A 21,166-nucleotide genomic window follows, 5' to 3' on the forward strand; every position below is an offset into this window, starting at 1 on the left:
CACACTATTTGTGTGTCTCCATTAAGGTTTTCCCAATATCAATATTTTGGTACCAGTATTTTGATTATTTTCGATACTTTTCTAAATAATGGGCACCACAAAAAATTTCATTGCTGTCTTCATTTGAACAAAAAAATCTTAGTGTACATGAAACATAAGTTTATTCTTGTAATTTAGTCCTTAAATAAAATAGTGAACATACTAGACAACTTGTCTTTTAGTAGTAAGTAAACAAACAAAGACTCATAATTAGTCTGCTGACGTACGCAGTAACATATTGTGTCATTTATACACCTATTATTTTGTACACATTATGAGGGACAAACTGTAAAAATTGATTATTCATCTACTTGTTCATTTACTGTTAATATCTGCTTATTTTCTGTTTTAACATGTTCTATCTACACTTCTGTTAAAATGTAATAATCACTTATTCTTCTCTTCTTTGATACTTGACATTAGTTTTGGATGATACCACACATTTAGGTATGGATGTGATACCAAGTAGTTACAGGATCATACATTGGTCATATTCAAAGTCCTCATGTGTCCAGGGACGTATTTACTGACTTTATAAACATAATATACATTTTTATAAAAGGAAAAAGGATTTTGTGATGTTAAAAAATATCGATGTAATCATAGTAGTACCGACTAGATACACTCTTGCACTTGGTATCATTACAGTGGATGTCAGGTGTAGATCCACCCATGGCATTTGTTTACATTGTGACGGTGGTGAGCTATTGTATCCTCCTACGCTGTGTAGTGAAGCATGTTTAGCTATTCCTCGTCCTGCAGTGATAATGTTAGTTGTAAGAAACATACTTTATTTGTCGCAATGGAGACCAGGGTTAGTGATTTAGAAGTAGCTAAAACACTGCGGATGGATGATAGCCGCTAGCTAGCTAGCCATGTCTTAAAGCAGCTCTTTCTGAGGGTGTTTCAGTGTTATAACTTCACCTTTATCTTTACTTTTCAAGCCAAAATACATCCATTCTCCCTTTTCTGTCTACACACTGTGTCTGCTTGTAAGTACTCTGTGTGTGTGCGCTGCCAAACATGCTCCTCTGCTCGCAAAACCAGCAATGTCACCACGTGACGACGACATGCCGTCATGTCCATTGACAAAAGGGGGCGGGGACCAGTACTTTTTAGAGGCGGTATAGTACCGATAATGATTCATTAGTATCGCGGTACTATACTAGTACCGTACAACCCTAGTCTCCATACACAGTGTGGAGCAGTGTTCATTTTGACAGCAGCTTTTAACAGAGTTTTAGTCATAGTCTGTGACGAAAATGTATTTTAGTCATCTAAATTGATTTAGTTTTAGTCGACTAAATTCCCCCACTAAAATAAGACGTATACCAGACGACACATCTTTGAAGTTGTCTTGAAAACACTTTTAAGGCTTTATGGCAGCGCAAATTACTGCGCGGATTGCTTTCCCAGGATGCAAAACAACTAGACTGGACTTGGCTTGAAGGTAAATACATCTTTTATTTTTACACTAACAAAAGAAACAAAAGGCGAGCACAAGGTGGAAGTACAAAAACTTGGCTAAGAAAACCAAAGACCAGCACAAAGGCAAAAACTATGAACATGAAATATACAACTACCACTTACTATGACGTGAGAAGATCCGCATGAACTATGGAAAACATGAGTAGCATCAGGTAACAGAGGTAAACAGGGGTAACAGAGTTAATGTCGCCAGGCTGACTTCCTGGCAACTATCAGCTTAAATAATACGGACATGATTGACAACAGGTGCGCGAGTGCAAACGTGAGACAGGTGAAACTAATGGGTAACCATGGAAACAAAACAAGGGAGTGAAAAGGCAGGAACTAAGTGACCAAAACCAAACAGGACATGACTAAAACAAAACATGATCACACAGACATGACATTTGCAGAGCATGTCAAAAACTACATTCACAACAACCCCAGGAATATTCCAATGAGTACAACTCACACTAACCTTGTTGTGTGGTTTCATTTTAGCTGAAATTGAGCATGTTTTCACACGCTCACATGAAGAAACCCACCAGTTGTATTCCAGACGGTGTACAACTACATGAATGTGCACAGTTGGCGTCTCGGCCACTGTCCCGTTCAACTACAGAGGCAGTCTTATAAATCTACAACGTATATATCCATCTTACATATTTGTGTGTTGTCAAGTTGTGAAAATAACTGAGTTGTTAGAATGATTATGTAAATATTATCACACAACTCTTATGCTTAAAGGCCTACTGAAATGAAATTGTTTTATTTAAACGGGGATAGCAGATCCATTCTATGTGTCATACTTGATCATTTCGCGATATTGCCATATTTTTGCTGAAAGGATTTAGTAGAGAACATTGACGATAAAGTTCGCAACTTTTGGTCTCTGATAAAAAAAGCCTTGCCCGTAGCGGAAGTAGCGTGACGTCACAGGTTGAAAGTAGCGTGACGTCACAGGTTGAAAGGCTCCTCACATCTGCACATTGTTTACACCAGCAGCGAGAGCGATTTGGACCGAGAAAGCGACGATTACCCCATTAATTTGAGCCAGGATGAAAGATTCGTGGATGAGGAACGTGAGAGTGAAGGACTAGAGTGCAGTGCAGGACGTATCTTTTTTCGCTCGGACCGTAACTTAAGTACAAGCTGGCTCATTGGATTCCACACTCTCTCCTTTTTCTATTGTGGATCACGGATTTGTATTTTAAACCACCTGGGATACTATATCCTCTTGAAAATGAGAGTCGAGAACGCGAAATGGACATTCACAGTGACTTTTATCTCCACGACAATACATCGGTGAAGCTCTTTAGCTACGGAGCTAACGTGATAGCATCGTGCTTAAATGCAGATAGAAACAAAAGAAATAAACCCCTGACTGGAAGGATAGACAAAAGATCAACAATACTACTATCAGGAGACACCGAACCAAACACTGGACCTGTAACTACACGGTTAATGCTGTCCAGCCTGTCGAAGCCTAGCAATGCTGTTGCTAACGACGCCATTGAAGCTAACTTAGCTACGGGAACTCGTTAGAGCTACACTACCATTCAAAAGTTTGGGGTCACATTGAAATGTCCTTATTTTCAATGAAGATAACTTTAAAGTAGTCTTAACTTTACAGAAATACACTCTATACATTGCTAATGTGCTAAATGACTATTCTAGCTGCAAATGTCTGCTTTTTGGTGCAATATCTACATAGGTGTATAGAGGCCCATTTCCAGCAACTATCACTCCAGTGCTCTAATGGTACAATGTGTTTGCTCATTGGCTCAGAAGGCTAATTGATGATTAGAAAACCATTGCGCAATCATGTTCACACATCTGAGAACACTTTAGCTTGTTACAGAAGCTACAAAACTGACCTTCCTTTGAGCAGATTGAGTTTCTGGAGCATCACATTTGTGGGCTCAATTAAACGCTCAAAATGGCCAGAAAAAGAGAACTTTCATCTGAAACTCCACAGTCTATTCTTGTTCTTAGAAATGAAGGCTCAAACACAAAATTGTTTGGGTGACCCCAAACTTTTGAACGGTAGTGTATGCTAAAAACATTAGCTATCCACCTATGCCAGCCCTCATCTGCTCATCAACACCCGTGCTCACCTGCGTTCCAGCGATCGACGGCGCGACGAAGGACTTCACCCGATCATCGATGCGGTCGGCGGCTAGCGTCAGCTAGCGCATCTGGTATCCAAGTCAAAGTCCTCCTGGTTGTGTTGCTGCAGCCAGCCGCTAATACACCGATCCCACCTACAGCTTTCTTCTTTGCAGTCTCCATTGTTCATTAAACAAATTGCAAAAGATTCACCAACACAGATGTCCAGAATACTGTGGAATTTTGCGATGAAAACAGAGCTGTTTGTATTGGGATACAATGTGTCCGAATACTTCCGTCACGCGCATACGTCATCACACATAGACGTTTTCAACCAGAAGTTCCCCGGGAAATTTAAAATGTCACTTTATAAGTTAACCCGGCCGTATTGGCATGTGTTGCAATGTTAAGATTTCATCATTGATATATAAACTATCAGACTGCGTGGTCGCTAGTAGTGGCTTTCAGTAGGCCTTTAAGGGCCATTGCTATAGTTATTATCAATTATGCTGAAGTTGTACTTTTCTATCTGTGCAAAGGGACGACTGGCAATCCAAAGATTGCGAGTCGTCTCGTATCAGTGTTTGTGTCCAGACTCGGCCTGCTGACTGCCAAGGGCGAACATCGAGTACCGTGACGCAGACAAAGCAGAGACAGGGCGATATCACGAGTGTCAGCACTTTTGCATTTCTTAATAATCATATACTGTGTCTAACTGGGGCTGCTGAAATGACCCCCCTTCCTTCAGCAGCAGCCTCAGTGATGTAACCAGGGACCTCCCAAATAAATAGAGGAGCACGAGGGCTGTAACTTCGAGCGCAGGTTGGATCTGTAGCTAAGAGGACAGTCCAAAACTTGAGCCAAATTGAACTCTGCATGATTCCTTGCTTCTTGTCTGTTTAATAGATGTCATCAGTGTTTGCCGAGGACATTGATTAAAGTGCACTGTACAAGTATATTGCTTCATAAATTGGCGGGCAAGCTCGCCCATGGCGTTCTACAAAAGTAGTGGTAGAGTAAGCAGTCTTGCTCATGTTCTACTGTCTTTAGTAGAAACAGTAATTCAGTACAGTGTGAGTCATTTGGAAATATTAGTTAAGGCCTCCTTGCTTTTGTGTAAATGTCCTGATGATTAGCCTGCAGAAGACGCTTCAATTTGGTTTTATTTCTACCACAAAAATGAAGCCACAGGGTTTACAATGTACTTTGTTGTCTACCTTGCACAGGTAAAATGTCTCCTCGTGTCTTCTCTATCTTCCAGGTGTGGAAGACATATTGTAATGAATACAGTAAGGATTTAAAGGCCTACTGAAAGCCACTACTAGCGACCACGCAGTCTGATAGTTTATATATCAATGATGAAATCTTAACATTGCAACACATGCCAATACGGCCGGGTTAACTTATAAAGTGACATTTAAAACTTCCTGGGAAATATCCGGCTGAAACATCGCAGTATGATGACGTATGCGCGTGACGAAGTCAGAGTAACGGAAGTTATGGTACCCCGTAGAATCCTATACAAAAAGCTCTGTTTTTATTTCATAATTCCACAGTATTCTGGACATCTTTTGCAAATTTGTTTAATGAACAATGAAGGCTGCAAAGAAGACAGTTGTAGGTGGGATCAGTGTATTAGCAGCGGACTACAGCAACACAACCAGGAGGACTTTGTTGGAGCGCTAGCTGCGCTAGCCGCGCTAGCCGCGCTAGCCGCCGACCTCACCTTGACTTCCTACGTCTCCGGGCCGCCAAACGCATCGGGTGAAGTCCTTCGTCCTTCTGCCGATCGCTGGAACGCAGGTGAGCACGGGTGTTGATGAGCAAATGAGGGCTGGCTGGCGTAGGTGGAGAGCTAATGTTTTTAGCATAGCTCTGTGCAGTCCGGTTGCTAAGTTAGCTTCAATGGCGTCGTTAGCACAGCATTGTTAACCTTCGCCAGCCTGGAAAGCATTAACCGTGTATTTACATGTCCACGGTTTAATAGTATTGTTGATTTTCTATCTATACTTCCAGTCAGGGGTTTATTTCTTTTGTTTCTATATGCAGTTAAAGCACAATGCTATCACGTTAGCTCGTAGCTAGAGCATTCCGCCGATGTATTGTCGTGGAGATAAAAGGCACTGAATGTCCATTTGGCGTTCTCGACTCTCATTTTCAAGAGGATATAGTATCCCAGGTGGTTTAAAATACAAATCTGTGATCCACAATAGAAAAAGGAGAGAGTGTGGAATCCAATGAGCCAGCTTGTACCTAAGTTACGGTCAGAGCGAAAAAAGATACGTCCATCACTGCCTCTCAAATCCTTCACTGTAACGTTCCTCATCTACGAATCTTTCATCCTCGCTCAAATTAATGGGGTAATCATCACTTTCTGGGTCCGAATCTCTCTCGCTCCATTGTAAACAACGGGGAATTGTGAGGAATACTAGCTCCTGTGACGTCACGCTACTTCCGCTACAGGCAAGGCTTTTTTTTATCAGCGAGCAAAAGTTGCGAACTTTATCGTCGATTTTCTCTACTAAATCCTTTCAGCAGAAATATGGCAATATCGCGAAATGATCAAGTATGACACATAGAATGGATCTGCTATTCCCGTTTAAATAAAAAAAAAATCATTTCAATAGGCCTTTAACAGCATGAGAATTTCGTATAACATATATTGTGACCAAAATGGTTATAGTGGTATTGTGGAATGTGCTCAGAAACTTTTTAAGATAATCCAAATAAATAGACACAGTTAGAAGATCCAATATTTTCCATGTCTTGTGTTTATTTCATCTGGTGCAGGTGTTAGCTTTGGAAATGAACATTTACCATTTTTATCTCCTCAGAATTGAGTGATTCCATATTTGTTGAAACCCTGCTTGATCTAAAAATGAAACTAGTACTGACTCCCACAATGTATTTTCTTCATTTATTTTACAGTTTCCCAAAGGCAGAAAGTTGTTTCGTGTCATTTTTCTATAAAATGAAACTGAAAGACCGACCTCCAAGTCTGGTAATACCCTCATGTTTGCCAGGTGTTGCATACAATACTTCCAAATGAGACTCAGAAGTGAGAGAAGTTAAGCTACAACAAGAATCCTATTATGAAAGAAATGAACATATATTAACACACGATGAAGTACTACAAATTGGTAATGTTGAGTACCGGTATCGATTCCCAGTTACGGAGAATTTATATCGTATCAATTTGAATGTGAAAGGAGCCCATCTCTAGTGGTTCTAATACGGCAAAATAATCGATCGAAAACGACATCAATTATGTGGAATTTATAGTCAATAATAATGATTGAGGTAAAATAGAGGGTTGCAAACAGCGGAGGCCATTTTGATTCTGTCTCAACAAGACTGGAATAAATGTCAATTATTTATTTTGACCCATTGACTGTTAAATTGATCGAGTAGTTATTGTAATTATATGAAAAAAATGTTTTTTAAACTGTCAGGTTTAAGCACCAAACTATCTATTAAACACAACAAGAAGCAAGGAATCAGGCAGAGACCAAGTTAAATTTTGCTCATGAGGAGAACGCATGGAGCTACACACTCAGTTACAGTCTCACCCTACGCTCTGAGGCACAGCCCACGTGCTCCTCTATTTATTCAGTTTGGGACGTTCCCTAGTTACATCGCTGAGGCTGCTTCTAAAGGGAGGGGTCACACATTATGCGAGCAGCTCAGCACGCACAATACGTGATTATTCAGAACGGAAATCTGCTGGGAGCGTTATGATTGTGCCCTGTCTCTGCTTTGTCTGCCCGCTGTTGGTATGCCTTATCTTCGTTGAGGTGCTGGTTCGTCCTTTGGCTGTTAGCAAGGCTGAAAGACAGAAAACATCTGCGGCGAGGCCACTCCTCACATGCCGAGGAAGATAACAAGTTGTGTGCCCTTTGTTGGATTCCGGTGGTAACCAACAAGTTCTTCCCAGAACTTGCGAATCAGGTCCAGTTCTCCATTCACAGGGTCCGGTCCTCTTGGTGCAGTCAGTCTTACCAGGCTGCTCCACCGACGAGGCTCTACTCAGTTGGATGGTGAGGCAATTCGCCTAGTTCTAATTACCCTTTGGTTCAGCATCAGTCCCGCTTCCTGTTGTGGTCGACTCGGCTGAGAAGCCTATCTCGTAAGGCCGAGTCAAACCCCCAAACCCCGCTGTTTTTTTATAGCTTGCCTCTAATGAATCTTGGCTCTTGTTACTGACTAGGTTAGATTTGAGGGCTGGGAATGGAATGAAAAGCCCTTCAGGACATATGTGTAAGTGGAATGACTTAGAGCGACCTTTCAGAGCTAGTTGTAGTTAGGGTTGGGTATCGAGTATCGATTGAAACCGGGACTATCTTTCCGATTCTCCCGGAATCGTTCAAAAGTTTAAATTTCGATTCCTAGTTTCGATACCCAGTCCGCCGACCGGAAAAAAAGAATAAGTCTGCCGACCGGAAGAAGAAGCCGCTGAACACCAACGAAGAAGCGCCCACCGCCGGAAGTGTTAGCATAGCCGAGCCTATGTAGCCGAGCGAGTCAGTCAAGCATGGATAGCGGGCGTCGGCGGTCGAAGTGTGGCTTTATTTTACTAAAAAAAATGAAATATTGGCGAAATGTAACACGTGCGACAGGACTGTTTCGTGCTTAGGAGGGTGCACGTCGAACATGATGAAGCACCTCCGAGTACAAATAAATGTGTGTCCCGTCTTCGACGCGCTGCGCCGACCGTCCTCTTCTGCCTCTTCCTTCGACACCCAGCCTGGCACCTCGGTGACTGCACTGCAGTCCGAATCCGGTAAGTAAAACAATATATATGCAATAAATAATGTGTTTTGCGCCAACGTCGAGGCAGCTAACAAATTAGCCCGCATATTTTTTCATAGACAATTTACAACCTGCTAGCCAGGCTCCGCGATGTGCTCAGCGTACTCCGTTCACCGTAGCGGCAATGGGGAAGATGTCGGTGCCACAGACGGAAGAGTGCCACAGAAAGGTCACTGCACACATAGTCAAAAGACTGCATCCCTTTTCAGAGGTGGAATCTCCAACATTCAGGTTAGTTAAGCAATAACATTAGAGCTAAGCTAATTGATACTGGGCTAAACAGTAACAGCAACATTACATGTTTGTTTATGTTTGCAGGGATATGGTGAAAACTCTCAACCCAAAATACATACCACCTTCCAGGGACTACCTGTCAAACACATTGATCCCGGCATGGTACAAGAAGAATCGGAATCGAGAATCGTCAGGAATCGGAATCGAAACAAAGAATCGGAATCGGAATTGTTCGAATTCAAACGATACCCAACCCTAGTTGTAGTACACACAGGATTTCTATCTTTTGGTACGATAAGGGATAAAATCTTGGTATTTTGTAATGGTATTTATTGCAGGCTCAATAGCGTAAGCGTTGCACAGCGTCAATAATCATTCACATAAAATTGTTAAAATGTAAAAATTTTAAAATATATAATTGTAAATAAATGTAATCTCTAATTCGGTTTAAATTGGAGTTCAGTTTGTTCCTTACTGTGCAAGGTTCTTTGGGGAATGTCCGGAAAAGTCCGAAAAGTGTCTCTTGGTTTGGAAGGAGCTGGGTAGGTCGCAGGATCAGAGCGACCGCACCCAGACTCTGGCTGCTCCACAGAAGAGGAAGCCCGGAGGACCAGCGTGGACCAGGAGCTGGTGCTCGGGTGGGCGACGCCCTTGATGTCCCTCGGCAGATCAGGTTCAATCCCTTGTCGTCGGAGTGTAGAATCGAAATCTGTGTCCTCTCTGCTTTTTAGCGGGGGGATCTCAGATGGAAAAGAGTCTCTTTCGTCGAATGTCTGTCTTGCACGAAAAGAAAAAGTACAGCTTGAGCACAATAGATAATAACTAGATTCAATCCAATCAATCCACTTTATTTATATAGCACATTTACACAACAAGAATGTTTCCAAAGTGCTGCACAGCCATGTTAAAAACAATATTAAAAACAATATTAAAAACAATATTATACTCAATGAGTGAATAAAAACAAAAAATAAATGAATAGAGCAACGGCTTTTAAGCATAAGAGTTGTCCATCCATCCATCCATCTTCTTTCGCTTATCTGAAGTCAGGTCACGGGGGCAGCAGCCTAAGCAGGGAAGCCCAGACTTTCCTATCCCCAGCCACTTGGTCCAGCTCTTCCCGGGGGATCCCGAGGCGTTCCCAGGCCAGTCGGGAGACATGGTCTTCCCACCGTGTCCTTGGTCTTCCCTGTGGCCTCCTACCGGTCGGACGTGCCCTAAACACCTCCCTAGGGAGGCGTTCGGGTGGCCTCCTGACCAGATGCCCAAACCACCTCATCTGGCTCCTCTCCATGTGGAGGAGCAGCAGCTTTACTTTGAGCTCCCCCCGGATGACAGAGCTTCTCATCCTATCTCTAAGGGAGAGACCCGCCACCCGGCGGAAGAAACTCATTTCGGCCAATTGTACCCGTGATCTTGTCCTTTCGGTCATAACCCAAAGCTCATGACCATAGGTGAGGATGGGAACGTAGATCGACCGGTAAATTGAGAGCTTTGCCTTCCGGCTCAGCTCCTTCTTCACCACAATGGATCGATACAGCGTCCGCATTACTGAAGACACCGATCCACCTGTCGATCTCACCATCCACTCTTCCCTCACTCGTGAACAAGACTCCCAGGTACTTGAACTCCTCCACTTGGGGCAGGGTCTCCCCCCCAACCTGGAGATGGCACTCCACCCTTTTCCGGGCGAGAACCGTTGACTCGGACTTGGAGGTGCTGATTCTCATCCCAGTCGCTTCACACTCGGCTGCGAACCGATCCAGTGAGAGCTGAAGATCCTGGCCAGATGAAGCCATCAGGACCACATCATCTGCAAAAAGCAGAGACCTAATCCTGCAGCCACCAAACCAGATCCCCTCAACGCCCTGACTGCGCCTAGAAATTCTGTCCATAAAAGTTCAGAACAGAATGGGTGACAAAGGGCAGTCCAACCCTCACTGGAAACGTGTCCGACTTACTGCCGGCAATGCGGACCAAGCTCTGGCACTGATCATACAGGGAGTGGACCGCCACAATCAGACAGTCCGATACCCCATACTCTCTGAGCACTCCCCACAGGACATAAGAGTTGTGTGATAACTTATATATAATTATTCTAACAGAAACTATTTGTAAAACACACACTTTCTTGAGCCTACATGTTATTCCAGAAATAATAGCAAAATAAGAGCCTTGTCAGGCGCATTAAGTGAGTCCAACATTCCGTCAGCGTCCAAAGGCACATTACAAAATCTCCACACGCCAGACTTGGACCAGCGCTTGACCTCCTTGTGGTTTGTGTGTGCTCAGCTTAGCAGCAAATAATAGAAGATCTTTAATGTGATTGCGCCTTAATGGAAGGCAAATCTGCAATGTCAAAAGTTGACATGCAAAGTTGGCAGCGTTTAAGGAGTGGGCGGGCAGCACATTTGTCTTCATGTCCGGGAGAGTGAAGGGAAGCTGGCAGATGGAGAAGTGACATGCGGTCATCTCCCATCAGCCACTTGGATCGCAGCTAAAACTTCCTGTCCCCGACTCATTTATATTCAATCATACGTGTTGACACAGCCTGATGGGCGGCTCGGGTGTTGCTGGTGGTCATATTAGCGGCCGTGTTGACCAACCCGCGCAAGGTGACCGCCAGGAGATGTGGTTGACTTTGCATTGGGAGTTTTTGTGAAGTCCGCCCCACTAGGTCACAGCTAATTGTGTGTTCGCTCTTCATGGTGAATATTTGATCTGATGTTTGCCCTTTGCCGGCCACACAAAGGAGAATAATGGCTCCCGTTAAGAGGCAAAACCTTGACCCAGTAAGCGGCCGGTCCAATTACTCTTTCAATTATTAATTCATCATAAAGCTTGTCCTTTTGCGCTATTATAAACAGGTATGGCAATGTCAGGCGTGTTAACACACAGACCCACACGTCGCACACAACAGAGGACATGTCAGACTTTTTATGAGGTGACTGAAAGATGAGGGAATGTTGTGGGTTTGATGTGGGACACTGACATTTTTAATACTTTGGAGTGGGCTAATATTATATTACAAATTGTTTAAAAAATGTCGATTAATAGGCACATCAATGGCTAAAACTACACATACAGGTAAAACACACATTGTTAAAGATAAAACACAAATTGTAGGAATTTGTGACAACGTTCAGTCGTTTCACTTGCATTAACTTGCGCTACGTGGGCGTCTACGTATCTTTATGAGCACAGCAGGGGAGCGAGTTAGCTATGTTACCAGTCGATCTGACTGCTTATTTCATTGTTTAGCTAAGTATGAAGCAAAGATTGTCATACTTTAATCATGCCACCTTTGGCGAGGCACGTTTTAAAGCAGCGTTAGCCCTAGCGTCATCTTTAGCCATAGTTTTGAAGCCCAAATAGCTCCTTGTTGCACTTCCCACAGTCTCTTTATAACCAGTACAATTGCCCTTTTTGACATTCTTCCTCCCCGTGCTATAAATGTACTGTTAATACACATGATCGGTATCGGCCATTCTTGTGGATCGGGATCGGCAGCATAAAACCCTCATCGGAAAATCCCTATATTGAGCCATTATTATTCTCCACGTTTTGAATTCTGACCACATCTTGTATCTCGCCGGGGATGGGTACCCAAACTCTTCTATGGCGCCAACGTAAACTAAAAGAAAAGAAAAAAAGTAGCTATATAAGAAGCATTTAAGTCCCATCTTAAAACTCATTTGTATACTCTAGCCTTTAAATAGACTCCCTTTTTAGACCAGTTGATCTGCCGTTTCTTTTCTTCTCTCCTCTGCTCCCCTCTTCCTTGGAGGGGGAGTTGCATAGGTCCGGTGGCCATGGATGAAGTGCTTGCTGTCCAGAGCCGGGACCCCGGGTGGACCACTAGCCTGTGCATCGGTTGGGGACATCTCTGAGCTGCTGACCCGTCTCCGCTCGGGATGGTTTCCTGCTGGCCCCACTATGGACTGGACTCTCGCTGATGTGTTGGATCCACTGTGGACTGGACTTTCACAATATTATGTCAGACCCACTCGACATCCATTGCTTTCGGTCTTCCCTAGAGGGCGGGGGGGGTTACCCACATATGCGGTCCTCTCCAAGGTTTCTCATAGTCATTCACATTGACGTCCCACTGGGGTGAGTTTTTCCTTGCCCGTATGTGGGCTCTGTACCGAGGATGTCGTTGTGGCTTGTGCAGCCCTTTGAGACACTTGTGATTTAGGGCTATATAAATAAACATTGATTGATTGATTGATTGATTGATTGATTGATCTGTGCTTCATTTTGGTGATAATGTAGAATCAGACACCTGCATCAAGTCCCTAAAAGTGATATCGTGCGAGGAATGTCTGGTGAGTACTGAAACAAGCCGACGCAGAGAGACTGGCACACCTTTTGAATAAACTCCATTACCAACCCAATGGTGCATTTGAACAATGGTATGTGTAGATATACAGTATGTATCCGCCCTGAGATAAGTAGGTCGTGAGTTCAAACCCCAGCCGAGTCATACCAAAGACTAAAGAAATGGGAGCCATTACCTCCCTGCTTGGCACTCAGCATCAAGGGTTGGAATTGGGGGTTGAATCACCAAAAATGATTCCCGGGCGCGGCCACCGCTGCTGCTCACTGCTCCCCTCACCTCCGAGGGGGTGATCACGGTTGATGGGTCAAATGCAGAGAATAATTTCGCCACACCTAGTGTGTGTGTGTGTGACAATCATTGCTACTTTAACTTATATATTGGTAAATGCATGTATTTACATGCTTAACAATCAAGTACTATGATTTTGACAGAGACTCTAGAGCAGGGGTCACCAACCTTTTTGAAAGCAAGAGCTACTTCTTGGGTAGTGATTAATGTGAAGGGCTACCAGTTTGATGCACACTTAAATAAATTGCCAGAAATAGCCAATTTGCTCAATTTACCTTTAACTCTATGTTATTATTAATAATTAATGATATTTACACTTAATTGAACGGTTTAAAAGAGGAGAAAACACGAAAAAAAATGACAATTACATTTTGAAACATAGTTTATCTTCAATTTCGACTCTTTAAAATTCAAAATTCTACCGAAAAAAAGAAGAGAAAAACTAGCTGATTCGAATCTTTTTGAAAAATTAAAAAAATAATTTATGGAACATCATTAGTAATTTTTCCTGATTAAGATTAATTTTAGAATTTTGATGACATGTTTTAAATAGGTTGAAATCCAATCTGCACTTTGTTAGAATATATAACAAATTGGACCAAGCTATATTTCTAACAAATCATTATTTCTTCTAGATTTTCCAGAACAAAAATTTTTAAAGAAATTCAAAATACTTTGAAATAAGATTTAAATTTGATTCTACAGATTTTCTAGATTTGCCAGAATATTTTTTTTGAATTTTAATCATAATAAGTTTGAAGAAATATTTCACAAATATTCTTCGTCGAAAAAACAGAAGCTAAATTGAAGAATTAAATTAAAATGTATTTATTATTCTTTACAATAAAAAAATAAAAAAAATACTTGAACATTGATTTAAATTGTCAGTAAAGAAGAGGAAGGAATTTAAAAGGTAAAAAGGTATATGTGTTTAAAAATCCTAAAATAATTTTTAAGGTTGTATTTTTTCTCTCAAATTGTCTTTCTGAAAGTTATAAGAAGCAAAGTAAAAAAAATAATGAATTTATTTAAACAAGTGAAGACCAAGTCTTTAAAATATTTTCTTGGATTTTCAAATTCTATTTGAGTTTTGTCTCTCTTAGAATTAAAAATGTAGAGCAAAGCGAGACCAGCTTGCTAGTAAATAAATACAATTTAAAAAATAGAGGCAGCTCACTGGTAAGTGCTGCTATTTGAGCTATTTTTAGAACAGGCCAGCGGGCTACTCATCTGGTCCTTACGGGCTACCTGGTGCCCGCGGGCACCACGTTGGTTACCCCTGCTCTAGAGTCCTTTCTTGTGTTTCTTCATTCTAAGATCGATTTGTTGTTTTCTTATCTCTATTCAACACGTACAAAGTGAAAGTGGAAAGGGTCGACATAATACGCATTTAGCTTCAGCCTATACCTTTTTGTTGAGAAAATGCAAACCCCTACTTGTATTTAGTCATCTGCTATGCACATGAATTGTTTACATGAACTGATGACCACACTAAACAAAAAAAACAAAAAATAGAACCCTAACACTCCAACAAGGCAACACGTCCTCATTAAGCACCAATCATGTTCATTCACAAACCCTTGATTTTTCCGCACATGTTTTGTATTTCTGCAATAATTACGACAATTGACTACTCTGTTCAACGTACACGTCACAGCACTAACAAATAAAAAGGCCTTGTTTCCCATTTTCTAGGTGTCAGTTCCGACACCGTTTCAATAGTACCAATTTGTACGGGTTAAAAAGTAAACAATGGCCATTCCTAGCAAGCGCCCTGTGAAAAGGGTTATATTCCTCACACTTTGGGTCCAGCTGTTCATCTGAATTTGAGTCACATTCAATCGTGATGTTTGTATTCCATAATTACATATATTACTTGCCTCCCTCGGCTTCTGTAAAAGCTTCATCCATGCAGGGCAAGCACAACGGGCACACGTCCAAAAGCTAGTTATTATGCATTATTCTAGCTAACCCCCACTGTTAGCCTCAACTTCACACCGATTAGTAGGTAACCTAGAGTGACCTTTGGAGGAATATAGTCTTTAGGGCAATTTATATGGTGAAACCAGACAGAGATGGCTTGCATTAGACGGATTGGATGCAAGATTAGTGCTTGTATTGAATTGTATTAATAGATTGGGACTTGATACTGTATCACAACAAATCTTTAAAGCAAAAACCAAACCTTGGTCACAGTACATGTTCTGTAGAAGTGTGACCACTGAAGTCTGGTTTCCAGTGTGATCCATAACCCTGCCAGTGACTCGCTAATGCTAAATGTGTTGTCTTGAGTGACCTTTCGCTAATGGCACCTGCACCCCCGAGCAAAGGTCATTTTTTATATTTCAACCTCTCCCAATCATTGTGTTAACCGTGTGGTTCCAGGCGGGAACAAACCTTAAGGGGAGAACAAAAATGCACCATGTACAAAGTCATTGCATGAATGGTAATGCGCTGGAAGTATATCCATCAATCTTTCTGGAAGCGTTACGGAGTATTCAACCGGTGTAGCTTAAGTGTCATGTGGGAGTATTCGGATGTGTGCAGTTGTGCACTATGAATAAATGGTCATTGTAACCATTTTAGTCTGAACATGCATACAAAAGTTACAATAAGGTTCTCCCCGTGATGTAACTGATGGTGGTGGCACGCCGCGGCAAAATATTAGCCGCCACACCTTAAAAATGTGGGTTTTCTTTAAACATAGAAACAAATGAATGTAACAGTGATGTGCGGTGAGGTTCATGGCTGGTGAGGCACTGACTTCATCACAGTCAGATTTACAAACATATGAACCCTAAAGAGTATCTTATTCACCATTTGATTGGCAGCAGTTAACGGGTTATGTTTAAAAGCTCATACTGCATTCTTCCCTGCTTGGCACTCAGCATCAAGGGTTGGAATTGGGGGTTAAATCACCAAAAATGATTCTCGGGCGTGGCAGAGCTGCTGCCCACTGCTCTCCTCACCTCCCAGGGGGTGAACAAGGGGATGGGTCAAATGCAGAGGACAAATTTCACCACACCTAGTGTGTGTGTGACAACCATTGGTACTTTAACTTAACTTTAACTTTACACATACAAACTGTAGCACACAAAAAAGCACATTTAATTAAAAAAACGTTATTATGGTCTTACCTTTATGTAATATATTGGGTTGGAGGCAATAACCAGGCGAGGTGATGAAGTACGTCTCTTTACTGTAGACTTCAGAACAGACTCAACACACTTGACGTCAGGTGCGCAACACCACGTAAATCGTTGGCCAACCAAAAAGTAACCCCAGTACGCTATAGCCAACATTAACCAGGAGATGGCAACAGACAAACATAGATCACTCTATTACATTCCTCCCCTTTTAGAAATGTAGAAGTTACTCAAAAGAAATAAACAACCCAACCAAAAAATGCAGCAGCTCAATAAGAAGCCAAAAAGTTAGAAATTAGAAATTACACATCATTTAAAAGGCTAATAAAAAATGTAATAAAATAATACAAAAACACAGTATTAATAAACAATATAGAAAAAAAATAAAAGACAACATAAAAATTGTAGCAGCCCAAAAGTAGCTAATTAAAAGCCTGGACAAATAAATTGAAGTGTGGGAGCAACATCCTGGAAAGGTCGGTTTACCTCTAGTCCGAAAACGAGTGTTTGAGTAGATTTTGATCCAAAGACTTCTGAGTGTAAGGCTGGACCAGATCACTGAGGTAGGAGGATCCTGAACATTTGGCGCTCTGAAGACTAGAACCAGAATGTTGTACTTGATCCTACAGGACACTGGCAGCCAATGAAGTTCTTTTAGAATACGTCCTCCTATTTGTACGGGTCAGAATTCTCTCTGTGGAGTTTTGCACTAATTGCAGTTGAGCGAGCTCCTTCTTGTTCACACATGAAAACAGACTCTGTTTTTACTTTTTATTGCCAATCCTATGCTGTATCTTATGAACGTCACGACACGCAAACATACACATTTACACCACCCACAGTTACCGTAAGAATGGACATTCATAGTAGATCATTCTAGTGATGCAGTGAAAACTTGGCCGCCGAAACCAGATGTTGTGATGACGTGAGCAATATGCACAAGAGCAGAATCTGTGGACGCACTTGAATACATCCCACATAGGGTCAGGGTTAGGGTTAGATCTACAAAATGAAAGAGAACAATGGCGGCTTTTAAGGAGAGGATGTTTTGTGTGAGGTCAGGCTCAAAGGGACAGAAGTCGAGTCTCTCAACACGAGTTCAGTCTACATTTACAGGGGTCACCAACGCGGTGCCCGCGGGCACCAGGTAGCCCGTAAGGACCAGATGAGTAGCCCGCTGGCCTGTTCTAAAAATAGCTCAAATAGCAGCACTTACCAGTGAGCTGCATCTATTTTTTAAATTGTATTTATTTACCAGCAAGCTGGTCTCGCTTTGCCCGACATTTTTAATTCTAAGAGAGACAAAACTTAAATAGAATTTGAAAATCCAAGAAAATATTTTAAAGACTTGGTCTTCACTTGTTTAAATAAATTCATAAATTGTTTTACTTTGCTTCTTATAACTTTCAGAAAGACAATTTTAGAGAAAAAATACAACCTTAAAAATGATTTTAGGATTTTTAAACACATATACCTTTTTACCTTTTAAATTCCTTCCTCTTCTTTCCTGACAATTTAAATCAGTGTTCAAGTAAATAAAAACATTTTATTGTAAAGAATAATAAATACATTTTAATTTAATTCTTCATTTTAGCTTCTGTTTTTTCGACGAAGAATATTTGTGAAATATTTCTTCAAACGAATTATGATTAAAATTCAAAAAAATTATTCTGGCAAATCTAGAAAATCTGTAGAATCAAATGTAAATCTTATTTCCAAGTATTTTGAATTTATTTTAAAATGTTTGTTCTGGAAAATCTAGAAGAAATAACGATTTGTCTTTGTTATAAATATAGCTTGGTCCAATTTTTTATATATTCTAACAAAGTGTAGATTGGATTTTAACCTATTTAAAACATGTCATCAAAATTCTAAAATTAATCTTAATTAGGAAAAATTACTAATGATGTTCCATAAATTCTTTTTTTAAGTTTTTCTCTTCTTTTTTTCGGTTGAATTTTGAATTTTAAAGAGTCGAAATTGAAGATAAACTGTTTCAAAATTTAATTGTAATTGTTTTCGTGTTTTCTCCTCTTTTAAACCGTTCAATTAAGTGTAAATATCATTAATTATTAATAATAACATAGAGTTAAAGGTAAATTGAGCAAATTGGCTATTTCTGGCAATTTATTTAAGTGTGTATCAAACTGGTAGCCTTTCGCATTAATCACTACCCAAGAAGTAGCTCTTGGTTTCAAAAAGGTTGGTGACCCCTGCTCTACAATAACACCAGAGATTTGGTGCCAGTCGTTTTTATTAAATAATGAGTGACTTAAAGGATTGGAGAAAGAAAAAACTAAGTGGATTTTACAATAAACATCAACTGTTGAAAAATAGATCAGACCAATATGTAAGAAAAAATATATGTTAAGACTACTGAATAATAACAGACTTATTTTAAATATATAGATATAATTGTATGCCTTTTTAAAGAAAATATATGCATCATAGCAAATTATATGACGACGTCATATTGACTACGCCCCCAAAGACACGCCCCCACCAACACAGGTGTGTTGGCAACGCTGAGGTGTACGTTTGCACAACGAAACTTGTTTGAAGTCGCGTAGGACAAAGCAGAGTTTCAGTTTAGGATAAATCATTCAGAGACGTTAAATAATAATAAATGACTGCATTCAGAATAAATGATATCAAATATTGTGGTTTTAATGGAATAATAATTGTCACCATGGAGCGTAGTGTTGATGACCCCAGGGTGCAGAAATGCACGTTGACACGCAGTTAAAAAGTCATTTTTCGTTTGAGGAAATGCAGCAATTAAAGTTGGACTGGCAAACAAACCACTAATGCATGCGGGACAAAGCAATCAATAAATCAGAGTTTATTGATCACAAACTCACAAGTTCCCAGGTGTAAACTCAGCCACGGCCAGGCGGAACTAACTAAACGTCATTATCAATGTAGAACCACTGAAGTACAGGACAGGAACGTAAAGGTGCTGCAAAACACAGACACCAAACAGGAAGTAGAGGCAAAATAAGAGCACCAGGAGAGGACAGAAGGGAAACGTGTGACATGAATAAATGAATGCCTTCAGTTAAAAATAATATCAGACATTGTTGTTGTCCTCCTTTTAGACCTTCATGCTTGTTCTGCTTTGTCAACTTGCTTGTTTACGTTTCTTGCTCATTCTGCTCCAAGATTTTATGCTTTTGTGTCACTAAATCACCTTTTATTATTCCTCTCTGACACATTCTTGTGCTTTGCTACGTACTTTACTGTTTGTCAAAGTCAAATTAATTGAGGAATCGATCCAAAGAGTTGCTCAAACATTTCTCAATAATTCTGCTATTATTTATTTTTTTGTGTCTGGGAATTTCCCTTACAAATGATGAATTGGTTTTGAGATATTTTTAATGATTGTTATAATTTCCTCATCTATTTCATTAGTCGGTGAATGATTACAGTTTGCATTTGTTGAGAATATAAATGAGTCCTCTTCTGTCACAATAATTAACACCAAACTGTCTCTGGTATAATTCCAGTCCTGAGATAAAGGATCTTGTAGGTTTGGCCCAATATTTACAAATGAGTTATTAATAATGCCCTGAACTACTTCTTCATGTTGTCATTTCATGTAGATATACTGTATATAGTTTGGGGCATAACAAAGTGGCAGCAATCATTTTCACATTCATTAACTGCACATTGTTGCTAAATTCCAAATCCTCATGAAATGACATTATTGGTCATATGATCATTAGGTGCATAATCGACTGTGATTATCTGTAATTATTCACATGAATTAAAGCCAGCAATCATCCATGGGGAGAAAAAGGGGGATGAATGTCTTTCCTCTGCTTTTGTATTTAGGACAAACATGTGACCATGGTGATGCGGGGGTGGTTCTCCCGAGATGCAGACGGACTCCGGACACAGCGTGCAGGTAGGAAATGATTTATTGGGATAAATCATACAGGGAAAAAGAAAGGTGTGCTCATAGCACGAGAAGCAAAGCTTAAGGGGGCTGGCGTGGGAGCGAGCATACAAGAACAGGAATCAAACCGTCATCAACTGTTGCGTGTAGCAAATTAAGAAGCCAGACTGACTGACCGGCAAAGGCAGGATTAAATGGTGCTCTGATCAGTGCTCGGGAAACAGGTGAGCGTCCCGAACACCAATCAGAGACAGGTGAAGACAATAAGCACCCAGGGTAACAGAAAACAAAACTTAGGGGTGCACAAAACAGGAACTGAAGGTGTCCAAAAACCAAACAGAACATGATACGGGCAGCGGATCATAACAGCACCCCCGCCCCTTAAAGGACAGATTCCAGATGTCCCTACAAAAAAAACTCAGATAGTTCAAAAGTCAGGGGAGGGCGGAGGGAGGACTTAGCGAAGGGTCGCCAGGCCACATGTCCCCGATTCCACTGGGGACGAGTCAGGTGGCGGCGGCGAGTGGAACGCCGCAAACAAAACATCCTGAAACAAATCTGGCATTAATATTTGATTACCCTATATGACTCTACAATTATCTTTCATTAATTATTGTAATAATATTCAGTGCTTTTTAGGTTCTGGAACACAATCATTAGGGACATGACACCTTAAGGCAGGCTGGTTTTACAGTTTCCAAGAATAAAATATTTCAATCCACCAACCAGTGAACATGTTTGAGTTTTGTTTTTTTTAAATCTTTTTGGGTCACAATTGTTCAAGATATTAATAAAACTCATTTTCAGAAAAGCACGGGTCTACGTTTCTTTACA

At 40.9% G+C, this 21,166-nt stretch overlaps 1 long non-coding RNA gene across 2 annotated transcripts in view; it reads left to right on the top strand.

Moving 5' to 3' along the window:
- The window catches only part of LOC133630347 (uncharacterized), a 50,452-nt gene that overhangs the window by 21,516 nt on the left and 7,770 nt on the right, over positions 1-21,166 (top strand). For both annotated transcript variants that reach the window (XR_009821234.1, XR_009821233.1), the window contains exon 2: positions 20,269-20,341. This is a non-coding gene — a long non-coding RNA (uncharacterized LOC133630347). The remainder of the gene's footprint in view (positions 1-20,268; positions 20,342-21,166) is intronic.

The sequence above is a fragment of the Entelurus aequoreus genome, linkage group LG15, assembly GCF_033978785.1.
Source record: "Entelurus aequoreus isolate RoL-2023_Sb linkage group LG15, RoL_Eaeq_v1.1, whole genome shotgun sequence".
NCBI lineage: Eukaryota > Metazoa > Chordata > Actinopteri > Syngnathiformes > Syngnathidae > Entelurus > Entelurus aequoreus.